This window comes from Cupressus sempervirens, chromosome 5 (assembly GCF_028749045.1).
Source record: "Cupressus sempervirens isolate cs-2001-9-10 chromosome 5, ASM2874904v1, whole genome shotgun sequence".
Lineage (NCBI taxonomy): Eukaryota > Viridiplantae > Streptophyta > Pinopsida > Cupressales > Cupressaceae > Cupressus > Cupressus sempervirens.
The window spans coordinates 692,084,969-692,107,384 of record NC_143122.1 but is presented as its reverse complement, the minus strand read 5'-3'; the positions used below and the strand labels follow the sequence as shown (position 1 = coordinate 692,107,384).

General features: G+C 34.7%; 1 long non-coding RNA gene and 1 pseudogene across 1 annotated transcript; one reads left to right on the top strand and one right to left on the bottom strand.

Annotated features, from left to right (window-relative positions):
- Nucleotides 1-323: 323 nt before the first annotated feature.
- Nucleotides 324-836, bottom strand: LOC149557852 (uncharacterized). The gene is made up of 3 exons (XR_016352418.1): nucleotides 793-836; nucleotides 602-687; nucleotides 324-368 (listed from the first exon to the last, which is right to left on the bottom strand). It is a non-coding gene; the product is annotated as an uncharacterized LOC149557852 (long non-coding RNA).
- A 13,143-nt stretch (nucleotides 837-13,979) lies between these two features.
- On the top strand, nucleotides 13,980-21,712 carry LOC149557851 (leucoanthocyanidin reductase-like; annotated as a pseudogene).
- Nucleotides 21,713-22,416: the final 704 nt, after the last annotated feature.

Below are 22,416 nucleotides of genomic sequence, written 5' to 3'. Positions count from 1 at the left end.
TTGATTAACATAAATAAACCATGATCATCAACTCATCATCAAGTGATTTCATATGTATAGAAATTGTTAAAATGATATAATGAATGACTTACCAGTGGATGATAGTCATGCCCCCCTTCAATGTGACCATTCTCCCTACAATGTCTCTTAACTGTTTTGATTAGCAGTCTTCTATGGTTTAAGCCCTTACAAATATTGCAAGGACAATAAAATTTTCCATCACCTTTTCTTTTCAAGTTAGACCACAATCTAGCGATTGTCTCCCTGTTTTGTTCTTCACTTATATTATCTGACATGATCGTTCTTTGTAGGAAGCAAAAATTGGGCTATGAAAACTTCGGTCTACAACTTTCACAAACTAAGCAAAACTGTCGAAAGTACACAAATCTTCTTAGACCTAGCTAAATACTTTAATATTTTAAAAATACTTTCTTTGACTTTATTCCTAAGATTATTTGTAAAACTTTGACCAACCGCCTGAAGGTCTTATTTCAAGAGACCTTACAACATTAAGCCATTAAAAGCAATTTCAAAACATATAAGCTAAAAGTCTAGTTAAAATATACATTAGAATTAAAAAAAAAAAAAACAATTTTCATACCCGAGCGTGCGGCTATAACTCGTGCAACGGCCTTCTTGCTTAGCTGTAGAAGCTCTCCAGCAATCAAATTATACAAACTAAAAGGCCTAACAAAAATTTGAAAACATATAAGCTACAAGTCTAGTTAAAATATACATTAGATTAGATTCAACAATAGCAAGCAATGTTATTCAGAATTAGATTCAACAAACCTTAGCAGTGTAAATAGTCATCTCCTCTAAACTGGACTCCAGACACGAGGGGACATTCACATACTCTTCCCCTAAAGGTATCCTGAAGAACAAAAGCCACTATTCTTGAGTTTGTGAATTGCACCTTGAGATGAATGAAGCTTAAAGGGAATGAAAATTGTTTTCATACATTTAAATCAGGATGTAATATTTATTCATAAGTATATACCTTGCAAGCACTTAAAATTGTTGTTATATGTGTTGCGGGAAAAGAAGAAGTTTATACTTATGTGTATAGACGCACTTCCTGTATGCGATCCAAAGCTCGAATGTTATCAAGTGTGTCCAATGATGGGGAGAGACCTCTATGCAAGCAGAAGATCTACAATGAAACAAAAGAAAAGAAAATTTTCTTATAGTAAGAACAAGTTTGTTGTGCTGCACAGGGTACCAACAAAATAGTGTATAATATCTTTTTCTTTACCTGGCTTTCAATTCAGCATGAGAGCCTTTAATAGAAAATTCAAGTTGATAACATATTTAACAAGAGCTACAGTGAAACATAGTTCCTACGTAAGTCCAAGAAAATGTGTGAGGATTCACATAGATTTGCGTAAGTCCAAGAAGATGTGTGAGCATTGACATAGATTTTGTGAACATTTTCTATGTAATGAAGATTTTACTGCAAATGGAATGAACCTAGGGGTCAATTGGTAAACTGATTATTTGTATCAAATGGTGTAAAATTAAAACTAAAACCATTTCAACTGGCGACGCCACTCATGGACTGTTCCTCCATATGTTATAATACTTTCATCATATATCACAAATATGAAATAGAATTTGTAGCACACTGAAATAAAGCATTAAAAGATAGTGTCTAAATGTAATTAAATATATGGAACTGGTTATAAGAATTTGTACAAATCAATCAGAATGGGTTGAAATCAGTGCATCTTACTTCAACATTTCATGTAACACAGCCAAATCCAAAAGAAATCTCGCAGACAAACTACCTGAGATTTATAACCTTTATCTTCCAATATCCAATGGCTCCTTATAGGCGTTAATACAAAGAAGCCAACTATCAAAAACTGTGGCAGTGATAAAAATTTTGAAAAATAAAATTGTATTAGGTATAAATAAAAAACAGTGAAGAATGGTGTAGACTTGTAGCCAGAAGATATGAGCTCTTTGTTATCACCCACCTCAAAGAAACGTGCATATCAACTCCAAATGTCAAATGTCAGCTGTAAGTGTAACAATGCAAGTTTTCATCTGTGTAACTTGTTTTTCTGCTACATTCAATGCTGATACATCTTGCTTTAACATAAATAGATTAGTCACCAAACAAATTATCAAGAGACCCTATGGTCATCGTCATGATTATTTGCTAAGCCAATTTTAACATCAAAGCCTCTAATATGAATATAGAGGATCATAACTAGATCCCATATGATTTTCATAGAGTGAGATCTGAAACATTGTGATTCAAAAAACATATACAATCTCTTCTAGAAACAACATCAAGTAAAATCTTGGATAGCAGAAAAATTGTTATGTATAACAGAAATTTGTTTTTAATTCACCAAATAGAAGGATGTTTACCAACGAATAGTTAATATATTTTATTGCACTGACAAGTGTGGGCGGGAAATTCTTGGGCTGCTACTCCTAAAGTCGAATATGATGATGTTGAATGCCCTGCCTCATGGAAAGTAAAATCCTATTGTGCATGTCTCCAAAGGTACCATTGGAATACATCTAATGATGTTATGAGATCTTATCTCTTTGTATTGGGTACCATCTTTGAAATACTTGATCTCTTCTCATTCCTCAGCTGATCGAGACTGCAGCCACAGTACAAATAAGTAACCAACTATTTCTGAGTTTGATTCTGCTCTAAAGGAAAATGCCAGAACCACTTCTTTTTCTATTACTGTGTTTTTCTGCATGTAATCACCAGTTTGCCAAGTTGTTTGAAGTTTGAACCATGATCCATATATGCCAAAGTAAAATAATCAAGTAGGATGCATGTGAGTGAGAGATAATTATGTAGAACCTAGATGTAGAATATAATTATGTGCATTCTCTTGCATTGATGTTTTCCTATATCGTACATATTATTATTTTGGATTGTAATACTGATAGCATGTTCACCATGTCTTTTCTCTGAATTTGAATATTTCTTTTCATGTTTCATTTGCCGCTTCTTTTCATAGTACCTTTGAGTTGTACTTGTTTACTTAGAAAGTTTTTAGGGTACTTGCTATTTTTAAAGTGATAAAATGTTAAGAGAGATTATGTTTAATTTTTAGTTTGTTGGATAGCCATTACCATCTTAATTACCCTTTCTCACTACTCTTATTAATTGTTCTCTTCTTAGAGTGATAGAGCATGAATAATCATTTTGCAAGTGTCATACCCTCAACTATGGGACAACTTTCTACAAAATTTCCATGTACCACTACCACTTTCAAGTTATCCTATTTTTAGAAATTGTTTGCTAGAAAAAGGTGTTTAGTATACTTGAATTTAGACATACCTAGTAATGGAGACCAATGAATGACTGGAGACATACCTTAGCTTGCACACTATCTTCTTGCAATGGAGTGCCTAGTGCTTTCTTTGAAATAAACTCACTGCATTACAAATTGGAAGAGCCAGACAAGTTTGAGATTCTTCATGCAGGCTGCACAAATTCATATTCTCACTACTAAATGGGAGATCTTAGGTTCAATTCCTAACTAGTCCATAAAAATATAACATAATGAATGTTGTCATGCCACACTTCTAGGTATATAAACAACTCAATGGTCCTTCTATTGTACAATTTGAATGTTAATATAAGAACAGATTAGAGCACTATATGGTTTTCATAAATGCAACTTTTGGTATTAATTTTTTAGCTAAGCTATCTATTGTAAAATAAAAAATTCAAGAGGAAGCTATATCCACATCAAGAGAAAGCTATTAAAAAACTATACTAAATAGTAGAAGCATATCTTTATACAATAATTACACTAAATTTGAATAGGTTAATAGTTGTTTAGTACATATAAGAAATATAAAATGCTTAATACATGTGGCAAAAGAAAAAATGCAGTTAATGCCTCTTAGCCATTTAGAATTGTGAAGTTTACAATTATTGAAAGGCATGTATTGAAGTAGGAATGCCAATTTTCTTACATAGAATAAATAATGGTAAGGTTCCAAAATGGAGAGGAAACTGAGGTTTGTGCTTCAACTCAAAGGAAGGGGGCCTAGATGATTAAGGTATAAGTCCATCATGAGTTAAATCTAGCTTTTATGGACAATATCATACCTGACCTAGAATATAAAAATCATACTAAAATCCATACAAAAATCTAAAAAATGGTTCTTTGTGATATATAAAATCTTGACATATTCTGCTTCAATATCACCAGTCTCATGGAGTTGTACCACTACCGATCTCCTTGTTACAATACCTGCATTCTATAAAATAAATCTGTATGGAAGAGTATGCTATTACGATGCTATCTTTTCACTTGATTTACATTCAATTTGATGCCTATTGAAAGGATTTTTTGTGTATAATAAATATCTCTTTCTATGAATGTGAATCAGTTTTCTGTCACTTTCTTCAGTTTTTGCTGAGAATGAGTTGTTCTCTTACTCTTTGCTTGGTCTATTCATTGTGTTAAATTCTATTTTTGTGGGAAATTACAGTGAAAGATCCCATTCCCAGAAGGGCTTCTCTTCCTGTTCCAACAACCCCACTATCACCTTGCCGATCCAATTTTGGTCCCAGGTACATATTCTGATGCAGATCCCAGGATCGAGTAGATTCAGATGCAGTAGATCTAGTTGCAAATCCAAATACAGAGTCAAAGGAAGTGTTGGTGGAGGGAGCAGGTCCAGTCGTAGAGCCAACATCCATGGAGGGCTCTTGTCCCAACCCCCAACCCGTGAACCAACCCCCACCCCACCCCTTCTTAGAAGAGTAGGGCAACCCTGGAACTACCTTGAGAAATGGAGGTGAAGGTAAAGGCCTTCTCCAGAAACAAGATTCTCCTTCTCAACAAGATATCAATAAACGTTTAGAAATATTTAAGCATATATGTAGGAAACGGTTATAGTTAGTAGTAATATTAAGGATTTCAGGAGAACTGAATAAGCCCTGATTCGAAGATAACTTGATAGAATGTCCATAGTTGTGTCGTTGAACCAGACAAAATCTTGTTATTAGTGATTCCTGTAAGGTGTTAGCTAATATAAATATCTATTTCAAATACAAAAATCTTGTTATTAGTGTACCTTCGACACTTCCAATGTTATGCGAAAGGCTATCCTGCAATGCGCGCGTCTTTCCTTTCAGAAGAACCCTGTGTCGCGCGATTTCATTCAAATGAGGGTTTTGGCTTTTTTTTTTCTCTTATATATCGCTGGCATCGCAATTGCGACGCCTGACGTCACAATTGCGACGACATCGGGCTAAAATTGAAAAAAAAAAAGCCAAAACCACATTACCTTTTCTTGTCGTCGCAAATTGACCCCTAATGTATTAGTGTGTACCTCCACTAGTGATTTTGTTGTCATCAATATTTCCTACCCAATCTAAGTTTGTGAACACCTTCAGTTCAAATCTATCACTTCTTTTGTAATATAATCCATAGTCTTATGTACCTTTTAGATATCTCATTATCCTTTTCATTGACATCATGTGATTCTCTTTAGGATTTTCTAAAATCTAGCAACTATCCCAACTACCAAAGTAATAGTTATTCTACTATGAACAACATATTACAATTTTCTATCATGGATCTGTATAAGGTCTAGTTCAAATTAGTAGAATCATCATTCTTAGATAGTTTATGTCATGTAGACATAGGTTTACTCACTGGCCTTGAATCTTCCATACCAAAAGTCTTTAGTATCTCCTTTATGTATTTGGATTGAGTAATCAAAATACTAAACTTCATTTGACATACCTGTAATCCTACAAAGAATTTGATTTCACCAAACATTGACATTTCAAATTCCTTCTTCATTTCATGACCAAATAATTTGCATAATGCTTCTCTTCCTCAAAATATAATATCAAATTAGTAAATATTTCAGATAATAATACTTCATTGTTCTTACCGTTCTTCAAATATAGGTTTTTGTTATCATTTGTCCTTTCAAAACCAATCTTCATCAAATATTTATGTAATCTTTCATACTATGCTCTTAGGTCTTGTTTCAATCCATAAAGGGATTTTCTCAATTTACATACAATGTTCTTCTTGTTTGGGTCTACAAGTCCTTTAGGTTGTTCAATGTATAATTCTTCCTTCAGTATACCATTTAAAAATGTGGATTTGACATCCATTTGATATACCTTGAAATTCTTGTAGGTCAAATATGCAAGTATAGTTCTTATTCCTTCAAGTCTTGCAATAGGAGAAAAAGTTTCTTCATAATTAACTCCTTCTTGAGCATAACCCTTGCACACTAGTCTCACCTGTTTTCTTGTTACTTCTTCATTCTCATTGAATTTATTCCTAATACCCTACTTTGTTTCAATAACATTTTTGTCTCAAGGTCTTGGTATTCAAGTCCAAATATTATTCTTCTCAATTTGGTCAATTTCCTCATTCATTGCCTGAATCCAATCTTCATTGGCTAAAGCATCTTTTACTATCTTGGGCTCAAATTCAAAAAGTAAGCATGTGTCATCTTTGATTCTTCTTCTTTTCACAACACTTGATTCAACATCTCCAATGATTTGTTCAAGTTTTTGATGTCTTCTCACAGATTTTTCTAGCACAAGTTTTCCTTCTTGGTTCTTCTATAGGTTCATCTGGAAAAAAAAAATCTCAAGCTCATTTGCTCTTTCTTGTTTAGGTTTCGGTTCATGTTCTGCATGCTTAACATTTGCTATCTGATGGTCAGCATTCCCTATTTGTGACACGACATCTTTAGTTTGTCACTTGACACCCACTTTCTACTGCTCAACAATTTATATTTTCACTCAATCATTTCCTATCTATAGTTCTCATTCTTTCAAGTCTTGCCACAAGAGAAAAGTTTCTTCATAATCAACTCCTTCTTGAGCATAACCCTTGCACACTAGTCGCACCTTTTTTCTTGTTACTTCTTCATTTTCATTGAGTTTATTCCTAAAAACCCACTTTGTTTCAATAACATTTTTTTCGTTAGGTCTTGGCATTAAAGTTCAAGTATTATTCTTCTCAATCTAGTCAATTTCCTCATCCATTACCTAAATCCAAAATAAATAATAGGTTGTTTACCTATGTATTTACCTCTTCCTCTTCCAATTTTTTTACAATAAGGGATTCAAGTTCATCAATCTCATCATCAAAGCTATCACTATCACTTTTCACATGTTTACCTTTTCTTTTGCTAAGAACTAATTGTGACTTGAATACAAATTCAATAGTAGCAGGTGTGTAGTTATCAAAGTTAGACATATCAAAAGCAATGTGCATCTTAGTTCTTGGATTGCAAAGACCCTAATGGAATTGATAGGGAGTAGAGTCCTTAATACCTTACTTATCATTGTTTCATATTTGATTTCTCCATTTGCACCATGAATGGCTTTGACAACCTCTTTGACACTTGTATAGTATTACACTATCTTCTCACCATCCATCATTTTCCTCTCAAACTTTTTGATTTAGCTCTTAAGACATTATCATCACCTTCATATATTGTCTTCAATTTGTCCCACATTTTCTTTTCACTATCACAATCTTTTAAGTCATCAAACTTGACAAACTTGGCATAGCTTAGGGCTAAGGCAATCTCTAACATTTCTTGATTGTATTCTTTCTTCTACTTTAGTTGATCAATTGTCAAAGGAGTAATGATCACCTTTGCATATTCATTGTCCACAAGGTTGATAACAATAATACTAGATATATGCATCCTCATCAAGGTTTACCATGTAGGAAAGTTCTCCTTGTTCAACTTGGGTACATCTCTCTTATGAGTCATGAGCTTTGGCTTTAAGTACATTCAAACTTCTCTCCATAAGCACTGAGCTCTAATATCAATTTTTAGAAATGTTTAGAATAATTGAGGGGGGCAGGGGGGGTGGGGAGGAGGTGAATCAGTTACTCAAGGTCATTAAGTACCACTTGAACAATTAAACACAAACATTCATTATTCTGTTTGTCCTGTTGTTGCTCAGTCTCTACTGTAAAAATACTCTCTTAAACATAACTTACTTTGCATAATAAAAAATATATCAAATGTAAAACATATACAACATTCAACATAGATTTTGACACTACGATTTTATGTGGAAACCCGAATCAGGAAAAACCACTACCAACATGTCACTATTTTTCACTCTTTTGAAGTAAGCCATGTTAGGAGCCAAGTTTGTTATAGTTTACAAAGCACACTATTAAATGTGACATAGCTAAAGAATTGAATCACCCTGTTAGGAATGAACTTGTTAGAGGACTTTTATCATTCCATTTAGAACTTCACCTTGTTAAAGGATTTACATAGACTATTAAGTCTTCCAAATGATTGTTAGGTCAACCTCTATTAAAAGGATTTCAATACAAATTGTTTACAATGATTAGAAAGAAAACTATAGATTTTGATCTATGTGATTACAACTCACTTTTATAGGTTCAGATCTTTGTTCGATCATTGTATTGACTCACTGTTAATCCTTCCATTGTCATCTCTAACCTTGATTCACTTAGCAACCCTTCAAGGAATCAGTCCACTCTTAAGCACAACAACACTTAAGCCTTCTACTCATATTCACTTATCAATATCAACATCATCTCTATAAGCTTTCTCCTTTAGCTTCACATCCACTCACAAACTTGTTTTTTCTAATCCACCTCTATCTATGTGTCTCTTACATACACTTGCAGCCTTGATAATTTTTTCAGCTCTATACCTCTTTAAATAGGCAATTATTGCTTTACCATTCTCCATCACCACCGTAGATCTTAGGGATTACAATTAGGTTCAACACAATTCATTGTATCTATCCATCTTCTTGATATTCTTCTAGAAACTTCTTTAGAATTTGTCTATTAGGTCTTTACCTAATCCTCATGTTGAATCTAATGATCCAACTCATCAATATTATCTTTAGTGTTGTTTACATCTCCCAAGAAATCAACTATGTTGGCTTGATTACACAATTCCCTTGAAATCAACTATGTGGGGCAGCCACAACGGCCCCACCATAAGCATGATGCATCATGATCTGCTGATGATCTGGATTTACTGCATGACTGGCTAGAACTTGTGTTCTTTTCTAGACTTTCTGAAATGAAATTGACATTTGACAAATTTTCTACCTGTTGGGATATCTTGTTAACACCTGCAACACTAAAAGAGATTGTTGTCATTTGGAAAGAATGCATGTTTTCTGTCACCTGGGGGGCATATGAATCTTGTAAGTGGTTTTCCTTTGGATGTCCAATGTTCAATAACACCCTCTTCTTTAGTTTAGAGCCATTATACTGAGATTCAGACCCACCTGCTATTTGAATGCTAGTTTTCTTATCTCGTATATAGAATAGCATGTAAGCTTTCTACGAAAGCACACTTTTCTCACTGACTGAATAGACCTAGAGTACAAAATGTCATAAGAATAACTTCAATCAGTCTAAGAAACTTCAGTATAATTAGTGTTACCATATAAAGAAAAGGTTCTACATAAAATTGTAGTTCTTTTGTGTATCCTGTTATCTTCACAACTGTAGCAAATGTATACCTGATTATCATCTAAAGCATGCCAGATGCCTGTGGATAAATGAATAAAGTAGAAATAATGACCAGAATGTGTGCTCTAGCCATCATGAACAAGAACATCATAAAGAGTGTTCTTAAAATTGCCCTCTTGTGATTGATCAATAGACAGAGAAACTAGAATATCATTCAAATGTGCAATATTTATTAAAAAACCAGTAGATATTACAAAAACTATATTATTAGATTCCACTGAAAATGTGATCCACTGGCAAATAATATTGTAAGGGGTACTTACATGTGAACTGCTAACAAATGGTTTGAGATCCAACGTACAACCAAAGTCTAGTTTTTTGTCAATTTTTCCTCCAAATCCAACTACACTGAAGCGCTTGAGATGAATTGCAAGAACATGTGGTGCTTTATCAATTTTGAGTTGTTCTAGAGCCTTCACTTTTACTTTGCATCGTTCACATTGATCTCTTTTCACACCCCCATCTAACTGCTCCACTGCCGTGTAATGGGATAATGCTTTCAACAAGGAATCTGCTCGAATGATCTCTAGGCTCAAATCTAAGAAAGGATCAAATTTATTTGAGCAATAAGAACATTGTGTACACTTCACCTACAAGCCAGATTAAAGCAATTGTTAATGAATAAAATACTTTTCTAAGACTATAACCTAGAGTTCCCAGCATAAAAATAATTTTGAAAGGTTTAAGTGACTCAAAAAAGCAGAAATAATGACCAAAATGTGTGCTCCCGCCATCATGAACAAGAACACCATAATCAATGATTTTCTAACATCTTTTTACCCACTGTGTACCCATTTCACATCAATGTAGTATTGCTAGTTTTTTATTCATGTTATACATGGAAAAAGCATACAGTAAGGGTCACATCAAAGTTTTCATTGGTAAGGAGAAACCCAACAAATTACCCACCATATTACATGGGCCTAAGGAAAGCTTTATGCTTGACCAAAGGCAAGGCACCTATAGCTAAAAGGCACCACTTATTTGCTCTCTGATATCAGTTTTATAAATGTTGTTAAATGTGCTTTTTTTATGTTTGGAAATTTTGTTGAGTTGAGTCCAAGTCAAATTTGGGTTTGTCAAGTTTTATAAAGTTACAAGTTTCTTAATTAGTAACTAAGGAATAAATAATGAATTCATTAGTGATGTCATAGTCACCTTACTACTCATGAAAAGTAATTCTTCTCCATTTTCACTCTTCCATGAGGTCACTTGTCCACCATACAACAATACCTACACAAATATAACATTAATAATTTATACATATGACCTAAAAGAGAATTGATAAATTGAAAATGACATCAGAACCACAACATAGATTAATCCATTAATTTATGTTGACACAATGTTAAAATCAAGGGATAGAGAAAATAAAAAGGAAATAGGAAGTAGATCTAATGAGCCATATCAAATATAAGATCAAGGTTACATTAAACCATCCTATGCTCTTAAACTAGTATCAGCAACCAGCAACAAATGACACAAGACTTGCTTGGACTTGTTACAATCCTAAAAACTAGAACCAATTATTTTTTCCTTTACTCACAAGGTTATAAAAACTACCATAACCAAAATCCAAAAAGGCATGAATTGGAGAGAAAACTCAAAAGCTTGATAGAAAGAACTTAAAACAATAGATTGTTTCAAATCTCAGTACAACCTCAACGATGAACACAATTCAAGAACAAAACTTATTTATTGACCAAAAGAATACCTTAGAGCTTCTCTTAGATTGAGATTCCTGTGTAGATTTACTATTATTTGAACCAGACATTGATGTCTAGGCATGGTTCAACATAACTTGAGTTTCTAAGCCTAACTTTCTAACCTCTGAAAATGGAAGTTCAAATGTTGATCCCAAAAAACTAGTTGAATAATTGACCTGCAATAAAAGAAAGTGAGCAAAATTCATATACATATTCTATTAAACATTTGAAGACATGAGATTTCTACATTCCATCAGGTGAAAATTGAAAGAGCTTCTAGCAGTAACTGTGTAGACATTTTTCAATCTAACTAAATCAAATTAAAACAAAAATTATGTTAAAACACCATACAATTAGAAGTTACAGACTGCACAACATTTTTGTAGTAATAGAATCTTGACAAAAATGTAAACCATATCTAATACAATGCAATTACATACCTGGGTCTTCCCAAACAACTAAGTGGTTGGTCATGACTAAAAATCTGAAGTACAGGATCAAAAATTGTTGGATAGAAAGGCTTCCCAGCTTCAAGCCATCCAATCTCATGTTCATTTTTTTCCAGGACTGAATCCCCAAGTTTATCCTCCTGAAACTCGTCCAAGAATTGAACAAATGCCTCAAGTGTCAAATAGCCAACCTATTGGGGGAAACTAAAGCTTTCAGGGTGAAACCAATCATGTTTGTTGAAAAACATTTTAGCACTTCACAAATAGTAAGGACACGATTTCTACTCAATATAAATATCATAGAAAATACTATCATATGCTTACTAGGTTTTATGAGCAATAGAAAATCCTCATTTCTACTAATTAAGCATGCCCGAGTGACAAACCTATATTAGACCAGTAATGATCTCTAGGATATCAGTAGATCACTACTAATTACTCACCTGAAGGTAGATACTTGTCTGAAATTGGATATTGATTGGTTCTATATGGTGTCCATTGAAAGTTGGACAAAGAAAATTCACAAAGACAATGATGACTGAACCGGATAGAACAACCACCAACCAGTAGTTGGTATACCAAGGCAAATGGCAAGGGTGTGAAGACATGTTGCAGATAGCAGTAGAGGTCTCAAGGTGCAAAGAGAAGGATGAGAAGACAATGGAGATGAAGAGCCAAGGGAAGGCTAGACAAGGTGATTATATTCCAAGCATGGAGAAGTATGAAAATATGAGTTATTTTTGGTTAGTTATTCTAATTTTGTTGCAGGCATATGAGAATATGATGGAGATTCCTAGTGTGGGGAAGATAGCAATAATTGGTAAGAGTTATGTTCTAGAAGGAGCTTGTTATTGCTTCTTGTTTCTACCTATTGTTAGTATCTTATTGAGCTTTACTTTGTTTCAAGAATAGTTTAATATTCTCTACTAAATAGGGCCAACCATGTGAAGGTGGAAGCTCATTTGGCCCCACCCCCCTCCCCCTAACATCACTCTACATTCCCCGTTAACATCTAACATTCTTTCATTCTTTCAACCATTAATAAAATGTAACATTCAATCCATATCACATGATAACATTCAATCAATATCACATGATAACATTCATTAACACATTAGATTCGTTAACATGCAACATTCATCAATATTCTGCATTAACACATAATTCATGAACATTCATTAGCACATAATTAAATTCATTGAGACATAAAATTCAGTCATTATCAATTAAGGTATGTAGATGACAATCATTTCTTTTTTTTCTTTCTATTTCTTTTTTCTATGTAAGCTCTAAGAGGAGCATCAGTGTCATCATCAATTCCCCCCTCATCAGTTGTTTTGTTCTCTGTTCTTGATGATCTCAAATTCTTATGATGTTGCAAAGGGGGGTCCTCTGTAATAACAAATAAAAGAGTTAAATTAAAAATAATTTATTATAATTGTTACAAGTATTTAATTATTTTAAATAACATAACTGTGGCGCTCTTTACCTGATCTGACCACATCATTTTGTCTAGACTCAACATTAACACTGTCATGAACATCGACCCCTCGATCCTCTACAGCTGCTATACAAAATGTTACTTTAATCCAAACACCAATTGCAATTACATATAAAAAATTTAATAGCAAATGTATACCTCCACCACTAGGATGCACATCATGCGAACCTTCGGCATCCACAGATTGTGTAGAAGGATTGTCAGGCTGCATTCCAACATCCTACGCATTGTTATCATTGCTTGCTTAAAACAGATATACTCACTTTATATTGGAACTTAACATCAAATAGACTAATTGGTAAAGTATTCAATTTGAAATAAATTTCATTTCGCTTATTTACCTGTGGCTCAGATGCATCATTATTAGAACCTTCCACACTGATTTCAGCTTGTAGCCATTCAGCCACGGCTCTATAGCCTTGTTGGAAGCCAATTATCTTATCCTCTTCTATGAGGCATCTCTTGAACTCTGAGCCCTGCATTTTTGCATGGTATGGTGAATTTTACTTGCATTGTTTCATCAACCAATGGAGGGCAGTTAAAATATCAATAGCAAATCATCTATATCCATCACAATATAATAGGAGAAAAATCAAGCAATTTTGATGGAGCAATCTACTATATAAATGTTGTGTGTTTGTATGCTTTGCTTGTACCAACATATTTTCTCCAAATTCTTAAGTTGGGTAAGAGTTAGTTCAGCTCTTTGGAAATAAAAATGGCTATAAGTGCTGCTGCATTCCCTCATTCTTTCAATCACTACCTTTATTCTCAACTATTGGAGGAAAATTCAGTCTCAACCATGGCATCCATTTGTGAGATTTCTTCATATGAGGATTTTGTGAACGAAGAGAAAAGTAAAATATTAGTGATTGGAGCCATTGGTTATATTGGTCACTTTGTTATTCTTGCAGCTGTAAATGCAGACCATTCTACCTATGCTCTCATTAGACCCATCACTGCCCATGATTCTACCAAAGAAAAGTGCCTCCATGAATTGAAAGATTCTGGTGTTAACATTGTCTATGTATGTCACTAGCTCTGTTCATAACTAAGATTTTTTGGTAGATATGTATGGCACAGTTGTAAAGTGTGTGTACTTGTTTAAAATATTGATTTTACAGACTGTAGATTGTTTTGATTGGTCATATAGGTTTAGAATATATGATTAAGCTTTGCTTGTTTGTTCATGGTAACTACTATTGCAGCTGTTTGCTAAATTGTTAGATAGCGATCATCTCACAAATAATCATGTTTGACTATCTTGTTGTGAAGTTGGGTATTTAGAAATTATGTTAAGAAGGGGTGTTCAGTCAGTGATCTCCTTATCAATGAGTCTAATTTGGTTGGGATCATGAGCTATATTATAGTTGTAAAAATTTGTGTTGTAATGGGTTTTATTAATGTCTACATGTTCTTTAATGGGTCTTATTAATGTGCATGTATATTATAATGGGTGTTCTGTAGGGAGATTTAAGTGATCATAATTCAATGGTAAAGGCCATGCAAGGCATTGATATTGTTATTTCAATTGTGGGCGGTGGTTAACTTACAGGTCAGCTTAAGATTGTAGATGCCATTAAAGAAATTGACACTATTAAGGTCAAAACATAGGACCCTAACATTATTACCATGAATGCTTGTTAACTGTAATAGACTTAAGAATTGTTGAACTTTGATGCAGAGGTTTCTTCCTTCAGAATTTGGGCATGATATAGACAGAGCCAATCTAGTAGAACCAGGGCTAAGCTTTTACAAAGAAAAGAGAGTTGTTAGGAGGACAATTGAGGCATCCAACATTCCATACACTTACATCTGCTGCAATTCTATTGTTGGGTGGCCTTACTTTTATCATACCCATCCCTCTGAGCTTTCTCCTCCCCAAGATCAGTTTGAAATCTATGGAGATGGAAACATCAAGGGTGAGATTTTAAATAATGTCATATTAGTAAATGAAGGAATCTTCACTAATCTAGATTGCAGAGTCTGACTTCAATTGCTGAATTGTTTATATTGAATATGAAAATCCACTACTATTATTATATTCTATTGACCTATTTATAATTGATGAGCTAAATAAGGGAGCCCTAGAATTTTCCATCACATTATATAAAAAATTTGATACAATTTTTCATTTACTAATACTTACAACTCTTTCTTGAAGTTTCGAAAAACCACCAGAGCCGAGCTTGTGTGTCTTGTGTTTTTCTAGTCTTGCCTTTGTTGCCTTTGATGTGTCAGGCAATCTATGAAAAGTTTGAAATATGTTAGATCGTATAAATATAGAGGTTAATTAGTACATAATTAGATTCTCAACAGTATCACATACCTTTTTGTACTCTCCACTGGTGCAAAATTATTTTTCTTGTCAGCTTTATACTTTCCATCCAAAATTAGAGCCTGCCACTCAGCCTCAGGAACATAGGGCGGATGCTCGTACCTGGGGTTATCCCATAAATTTTTTCTATACTGGTCCCTAATATACTTCAAACATAAACCAACTTTTTCAAGGAGCTTGTTTCTCTCGAACGCACGAGGTCCAAAGAGTTGGGTCATGCTCTCTATAAGATCATCCTTCAACGGTTTGCGTTGGTTATTCCACCTTTTAAGTTAAAAAAAACATGTTAGACTCGTAAATGAAGTGAAGCTACCTTTAATATAGTTCAAGAAATGGATGAAAAGGAAAACTATTATAGCAATGATATGAAATCAAAATAGTGGTTTGGGGTTTTAGTTAGGATATGATGTTCCACCTGGTACACATGGTGGGCCCGAATATTCGCAAACACTCATCACCAAGTTTTCTCCAAAAAAGATCATTCCCTACAAAACAATCATGGGATCATTAGTCGATGAAGAGTGATCAAAAACTAAATTACTATTATATCACTATAGAATAATAATAACATATGATAATTGATGTTTAAAAGTTGTAAAAAAAAAACTGTTTGTTGCTGTCATAAGAGAGAAAAAGAGGGATTTGTGTACCAGCAAATGGTGCAACAGTCGATGCCTGTAAGCTGCGTGTTGCTGACTCAGTAGTCAGAAAGAGATTTTTGGTTGTCCTGGATGGAGGCAACGTCATCATAGGATTCAATTGATGTGAAGCTGAAGAATAAAATTGTTAGAGCATGCATAAATATAGAACTCGTAGACTAGCATGGACAAGATTGTTAGAGCATTAAAAAAAGGATTGTTCAAGCATGTATTGTCAATGATTATGATCATTCCTATATATATTCAATGGAAAATAGAAGTGGGGAATGGAACATGCGATCTACCTGAACCACCTGCAGCACCCTCATCATGGGAACGAGGCTCGAAATCACGCAAAAAACTCTGTAAAGACAATGCATCCATATTTTAATTAATGCCATAAAAGAGCATAACATAAAAACCATTATTGAACTCTTGTTATAATTAAAAATTTCATTAATACTTACTTTTAAGGTTTCAGAGGTGTGCATCAATTCAGCTCCCCTTTCTCTTATTTCCTGAGTAGTAGGCTTTATGGCCGTTGCCAAACGTAAAATTTCTCTGCCAATTTTCTTTAGCAACTTTTTAGTCAAACCAATCGGGTCATCGATGTCTACTAAATCAATATAAAAAGGGTCCTCCTCAGGGGGGGGGGGGGCTGTTGATTAGGGACTGTAGGTTCCTTTCCCTCCCTCCAACCACTGGCCCTGTGTGACAACAATAGTATTAGTATTATCAAAATTACTCCAAAACAATGAAGAAAACAACATTAAAAAAATAACATTTTGCTTATATCTAGTTTGCACAATTACGATGAGTTTTACCTGCTCGTGTGTAGATGAGTCAGGAACATCGCCAGCATCCCCTCCAAGCAGTTGCTCCATATTGTGCCCCTGTGTCAAAGATCAAGTATAAAAATGTTAGCAAAAAATGTATTGACTAAATGGTATGTTGGAGTCATTGATTAGAAGTTGGTTTAATAGTATGTACCACCCCCATGATAGTAGCCTCGTTTGTATCTATGCGGTTCAAATTGTAATCAATACGAAGCTCTTCCCCTGCACGTATTGATTTTATCACACAGATGAATACACAATTTCCCTCGAGCACCTCAAATATGCAATTGGGTTGCTTTATAGTTGACCCAGGTCGTGTACTATTTATAAAACCCACAATATTCCCTGTTGCTTTTAGCCTTCCATCAATGTATATAGCCACACTTTTACTTTGATTATTGTCTTGCTATTGTATATAATTTGCTGAGAGGGCATACCTACGCATACTTTTTTTATATTTAACAATATGCATCCAACTTTTGTAATCGTAACATGGTCCAACATACTCCGTCAATTCAAAAACTTTGTTGTAAAACACCTTTATGTTGTCCATAGAAAATAGGCCCAAACCATGTAGTGATGATGCTGCTATGCGATATATCCTCTCGTTAACACAAAATTCAGTGTTTATTGGAGGAAGTTCCTTGGGTACCCAATGTTTCTGTAGATGTTGGTACCTCAAGGGCACCTCAATGTCGCCTTTTGTCTCATCATCATAAGAACATGACCCCCCTTGAGCAAGAAAAAATTTCATGCATTTATTGAATTTCTTTCTAGTCCTTTGACCTCTAGTTAATCTCCCTGTTCTAGATAAACTGCATGTCTCACTTTCCTCTTCTATTCCTATATTTCCCTCACTCGAGGAAGACACTTCTGACAAATACCTATTTGCTGGTACCTGAAAATGGGAGAGATCTTAGAAGACATCAATCTTACTATTGATAAGTGTATTAAATAGACTGTCTATAAGGAGTATTGACTTATACCTGTCGATCCATGAGACTATGCAGGATGCTCCTGAAAGGGGTTCAGTTTCCTGCAAATGTAATTCAATTATCGTGAGCATAATCACATCACAATCATAATCACATCCATCATTAGCATCACATAAAAATTAAAAACATTAAAAGGTACACAATAAAACACTTAAATCAGGCTCACATTATAAGCCTACTAGGGAAGTAGGCCTAGTGAAGGGCTTAAACTGGGTTTTTTTATCAACTGATGAGTTGAGGGCTTAGTCACCTTGGGGACATGCTATTTGAAGTTGTTTGATGTGTGTGGAGGTTGAGGAAACACCTAGTTAAGGTGAAGTCAAGTTTGGCGCCTATTGAGGCATTGTGAGCATTTGATAGTTTGTTGATTAGTTTGCTTGGATGAATCTATTGGATGGATTAAGGGACATTCATGGGATTATTGCAAAGATGTAGAACCTAAGGTGGCATAAGGATTTGGTGTGCACTCTAATAGGTTATGGAGTTGGCTTGGATCAAGGAGAGGGATCTTATGAAGATGCTTGGTTGGTGTTGTGAGAACACTATGGAAGTCCCTCTTGTTATGAATGATTGCAAGACCACCTAGAGTCTCTGCATCACCTACGGAGGAAGAATTATTAACCAACAAATTGGGTAAGCACTTATATTATGTTTTCCCTATGAATTTTATTCTAGGTACAACTCCCTTTTATAGATATTTAATGAATTCCCTTTTCTAAACTAAACACTTACAAATGTTTTTGACCTGAAAGAAAATAAGGCTCAATACATTCACGCATCAATATGTGTTTAAATAGTTTTATTTAATTAATTTAGATCAATAGTTAATTTAGATTAGTAGTATTCTATTTGTAGTTGAAACTTGTAGCTTTTAAATAGATAATGAATAAACTATGTAACCATATATATAAGACAAATATATTTCTATCAAGAAATGAATATTAAATAGATTAAAGATTGATGGCATACCTCTAAATTCCATCATCATCATCCTCATCATCATCATCATCATCATCATCAACATCATCATCGTCCTCATCATCATCATCATCGTCCTCATCATCATCATCCTTGCCATCGTCGTCGTCGTCGTTGTCATCGTTGTCATCGTCGTCATCATCAACATCATCATCAACATCAACATCATCTTCATCATCATCATCAGTAGCATCATCATCGTCATCATCTTCTTCTTCTTCTTCATGAAAATTTGTGTCAGGAACATCATCCAATAACTGTCGATTGTGATCACCATCTACATCATCTTCTACTTCTTCGGTATCTTCTTCTTCCATCGCATTATACTTTATTGGCGTTCCTCTCGGTTCATGTCTAACAACAAATGACCAATCCGGTTTATGTGGAACCTCTGAGTAAAATACCTGCTCACATTGGCTTGGAAGAACATAAGGCTCATCCCCAACGGGCTCAAACGACCTTGTATTAACCATTGTAAATCCATTATCATGTTCAATAACAGTTCTATCAGGATCATTTGGATTATTGTCGTAGCCTGTACCATTTGACAATGAAGAGTACTAATTTGAAGGAACTAAAGTCACACTCAAGTATCTCATCCAAAATGCCATAGTATCAATTTTCAAACTCTTGAGGATGTAAGTCATTTCTAGATGAAATATTAGTCACTTGAAAGACTGCAGTTATTCCTGAATCACAAGTTTTCTTCGTGTCATCCAACACTTTGACACAAAATTTTTGACCATTACAGAGCATAGCCTTGTGGTGTTTAACCTGCAATAATATGTGAAACATATCAAAATTATTGTATCATGAGTTGATAAACATACGGGCGATTAATAAATTTGTACGTACCTAAAAATCTCTTGAATCACGTGCTAAATCTATTTCCCTTTGCGTAACATTGGAATCTCCATTATGATGAGCTTCTTTAGCCAATGAAGATACACCTTCCCATGTTAATGTGTGACTAGAATGTTGACATCGTTCAATCTATACTGTCATCCAATCAAGATTGTTTGCAATATACAAATGTAGTGCATCCCACTCTCGAGCACCTGTACAAAAAAAAAATAGACAACTTACAACCAATTTATTTTGAAGATTAAGAAATAATTTATTACAATAACATCTTATAATTTATTACCTCTCACTTTCATCAATATACCTTTCCCCATCAAGTACTCCCCTTCTAATTTTTTAAAAGGCTCAAGATCCCAAATGCGATCTACATGGATATTTGATGCAAACTTGGAAGATATTTAGTAATGTACACCATAGTCTGGTATACCATATATCCCTCTACCATAGAACCCTCAGGATGTGCTCTTTGTTGAACCAAAGCCTTCAAAGATTTCAAATGCCTCTCAACCATCCACATTGACCTAGTGTGCACAGGTCCACACAATTCAATCTCCTCAACTAGGTGTATGAGGTAGTGTTCCTGTGCATTGAAAAAAGTTGGAGGTAGACACTTTTGCATTTCACACAGTAAATGAGGAATTCTTCTCTTCCAATAGTTTATATCTTCTTTATGGATTTCTTTAGATGACAACCACCTACATTAAGAGATTCAAGTTACAAAAAATATATAGATATGAGACTTTATAAAATCATATACAATAGATTACTGTTGGTGTAAATAAGTATTTACTTATTACACTTGCTTAAGTTTTACTTAGGTTAATGCATTATTTTATTCTTATTTTAGGTGAGACACTTAGGAGTTTGTGAACTCTCATTGAGTTACGCAACTCTAATTAGGCACATGGTGTCTACAACACAGGAGTAGGCATCATTCACTAAGTTGTCATGATGACAACACAATTTTTTGCACTCCTCATTTAGCACATGTTGTCTACTCCACTGATTTTCGTGCTACACCATTGTAGTCTTATCCTCACATCATCACACTTAACCTGTGCTTAATGGAGGATAATCCATATTTGGTGGACATGTGCCTGGTTGTATGACATGTCATGGTGCTAACTTCTAAGCATTCTAGAAGCTCTCCTGAGGCCTTTATATTCAGGCACTCCTAGTGTACTCTTGATATGTTGGTTGTATCCATTATTGAATGAATATCATCATTCTGATCATACTCTGCCTATTTTGGTCTACTGTGTGCTATTGTTGAGTTCTTTTGTTCTTGGGTGAATTCTGGCCTAAGACAAATTCTTACATGGTATCAGAGCTAAGGAGGATTCTCATCACATAGCCGTTCGAGACCGTTCATGATTCAGCAAATCGATTCTGGAGGATCCGCAAAAATTGGGAGCGTCTAGAGTCAGATCTGATCTCTCCGTTGCGTCTGGAGCACTGAATCAGTGAAGATTGACTATAAACTCGCCTATATTGGGTGAAAGTTGATCGTGAGGCAAAAATTTTTTGCAAATCGGCACCTGAAGGCACCGATTTGCAATTGGGTATGATCATTTCATTGATTTGATTATTTATTTTGTCAAATCTGAATTATTTATCTGCAATATTTAAGGTATTTTTTGAAAGTATTTTCGGCATTTTTATTGCCCTCTGAGAGAAATTATTATTGTAATTTTCAATTTTTGGAAAAAAATTTACAGACCTAGGCGATCAAATCTCGAATTTGTATTATTGGTGGATTATTATATTTTGTAGGGTTCTATTTCATTCTGCGGCTAGTCCAAACTCGTGACAGTGGAAATCCGGCACAAATCGGGCCTGTGTACATACCGGCATCTGTGCCTCACAATTCGGCACAGACTTCATAATTTGGTATCGCAGAATTTACTTCCCGGCAATAATCACAACCCGCGCGGCCCTGTGCTCATCCACTGACGTGCTCTGCTTTAGTTTAAAACCTTCAGCAGTTTGTTTTTAAACTGCGCACAATCCTCTTGTCCCACGCATGTGGGACTATATACATATTGTCGACAGCAAATCCCGCCAACCGCAAAGCATATTATGCAGCCGCACAACGAATTCTGATGATTAAATTAAAAACTTCAGCCACGACATTGAATTCAGACCCGCAGATACGAGCCTGTACCTGCAACACGCGGCAAGGTTTGAATCGCCCACCTGTTCCACCATGCGGCAATCTGATATTCATTTGGGCAGACACCTATACCTTCCAACTCACCATCACAGTCAGAAAATCATACTGACATGTAGATGGGACATGCAGGAAAATTTTGTACTATCCGTACAATTCTGTACGGTATGAGACTCCAACTCAGCTGCTACGTCATCCAAGTGGCTAATTTTTTTGCTAACGTCATCATTTCTTGAGCCTAAATTTGACACCCATTTGGACGTCAAAATTGGCCATTTTACAACTATGGTGATGTTCGTATGACCATCAAATTTAACCTCATCCTTTGCTGGTGCAACCCTTCACCAAATTGATTTTGGTTTTGGCAGCCCGACTTCAAGAGGCCATAACTCCAACATCCGGACTCCAAATCAGGTGCAA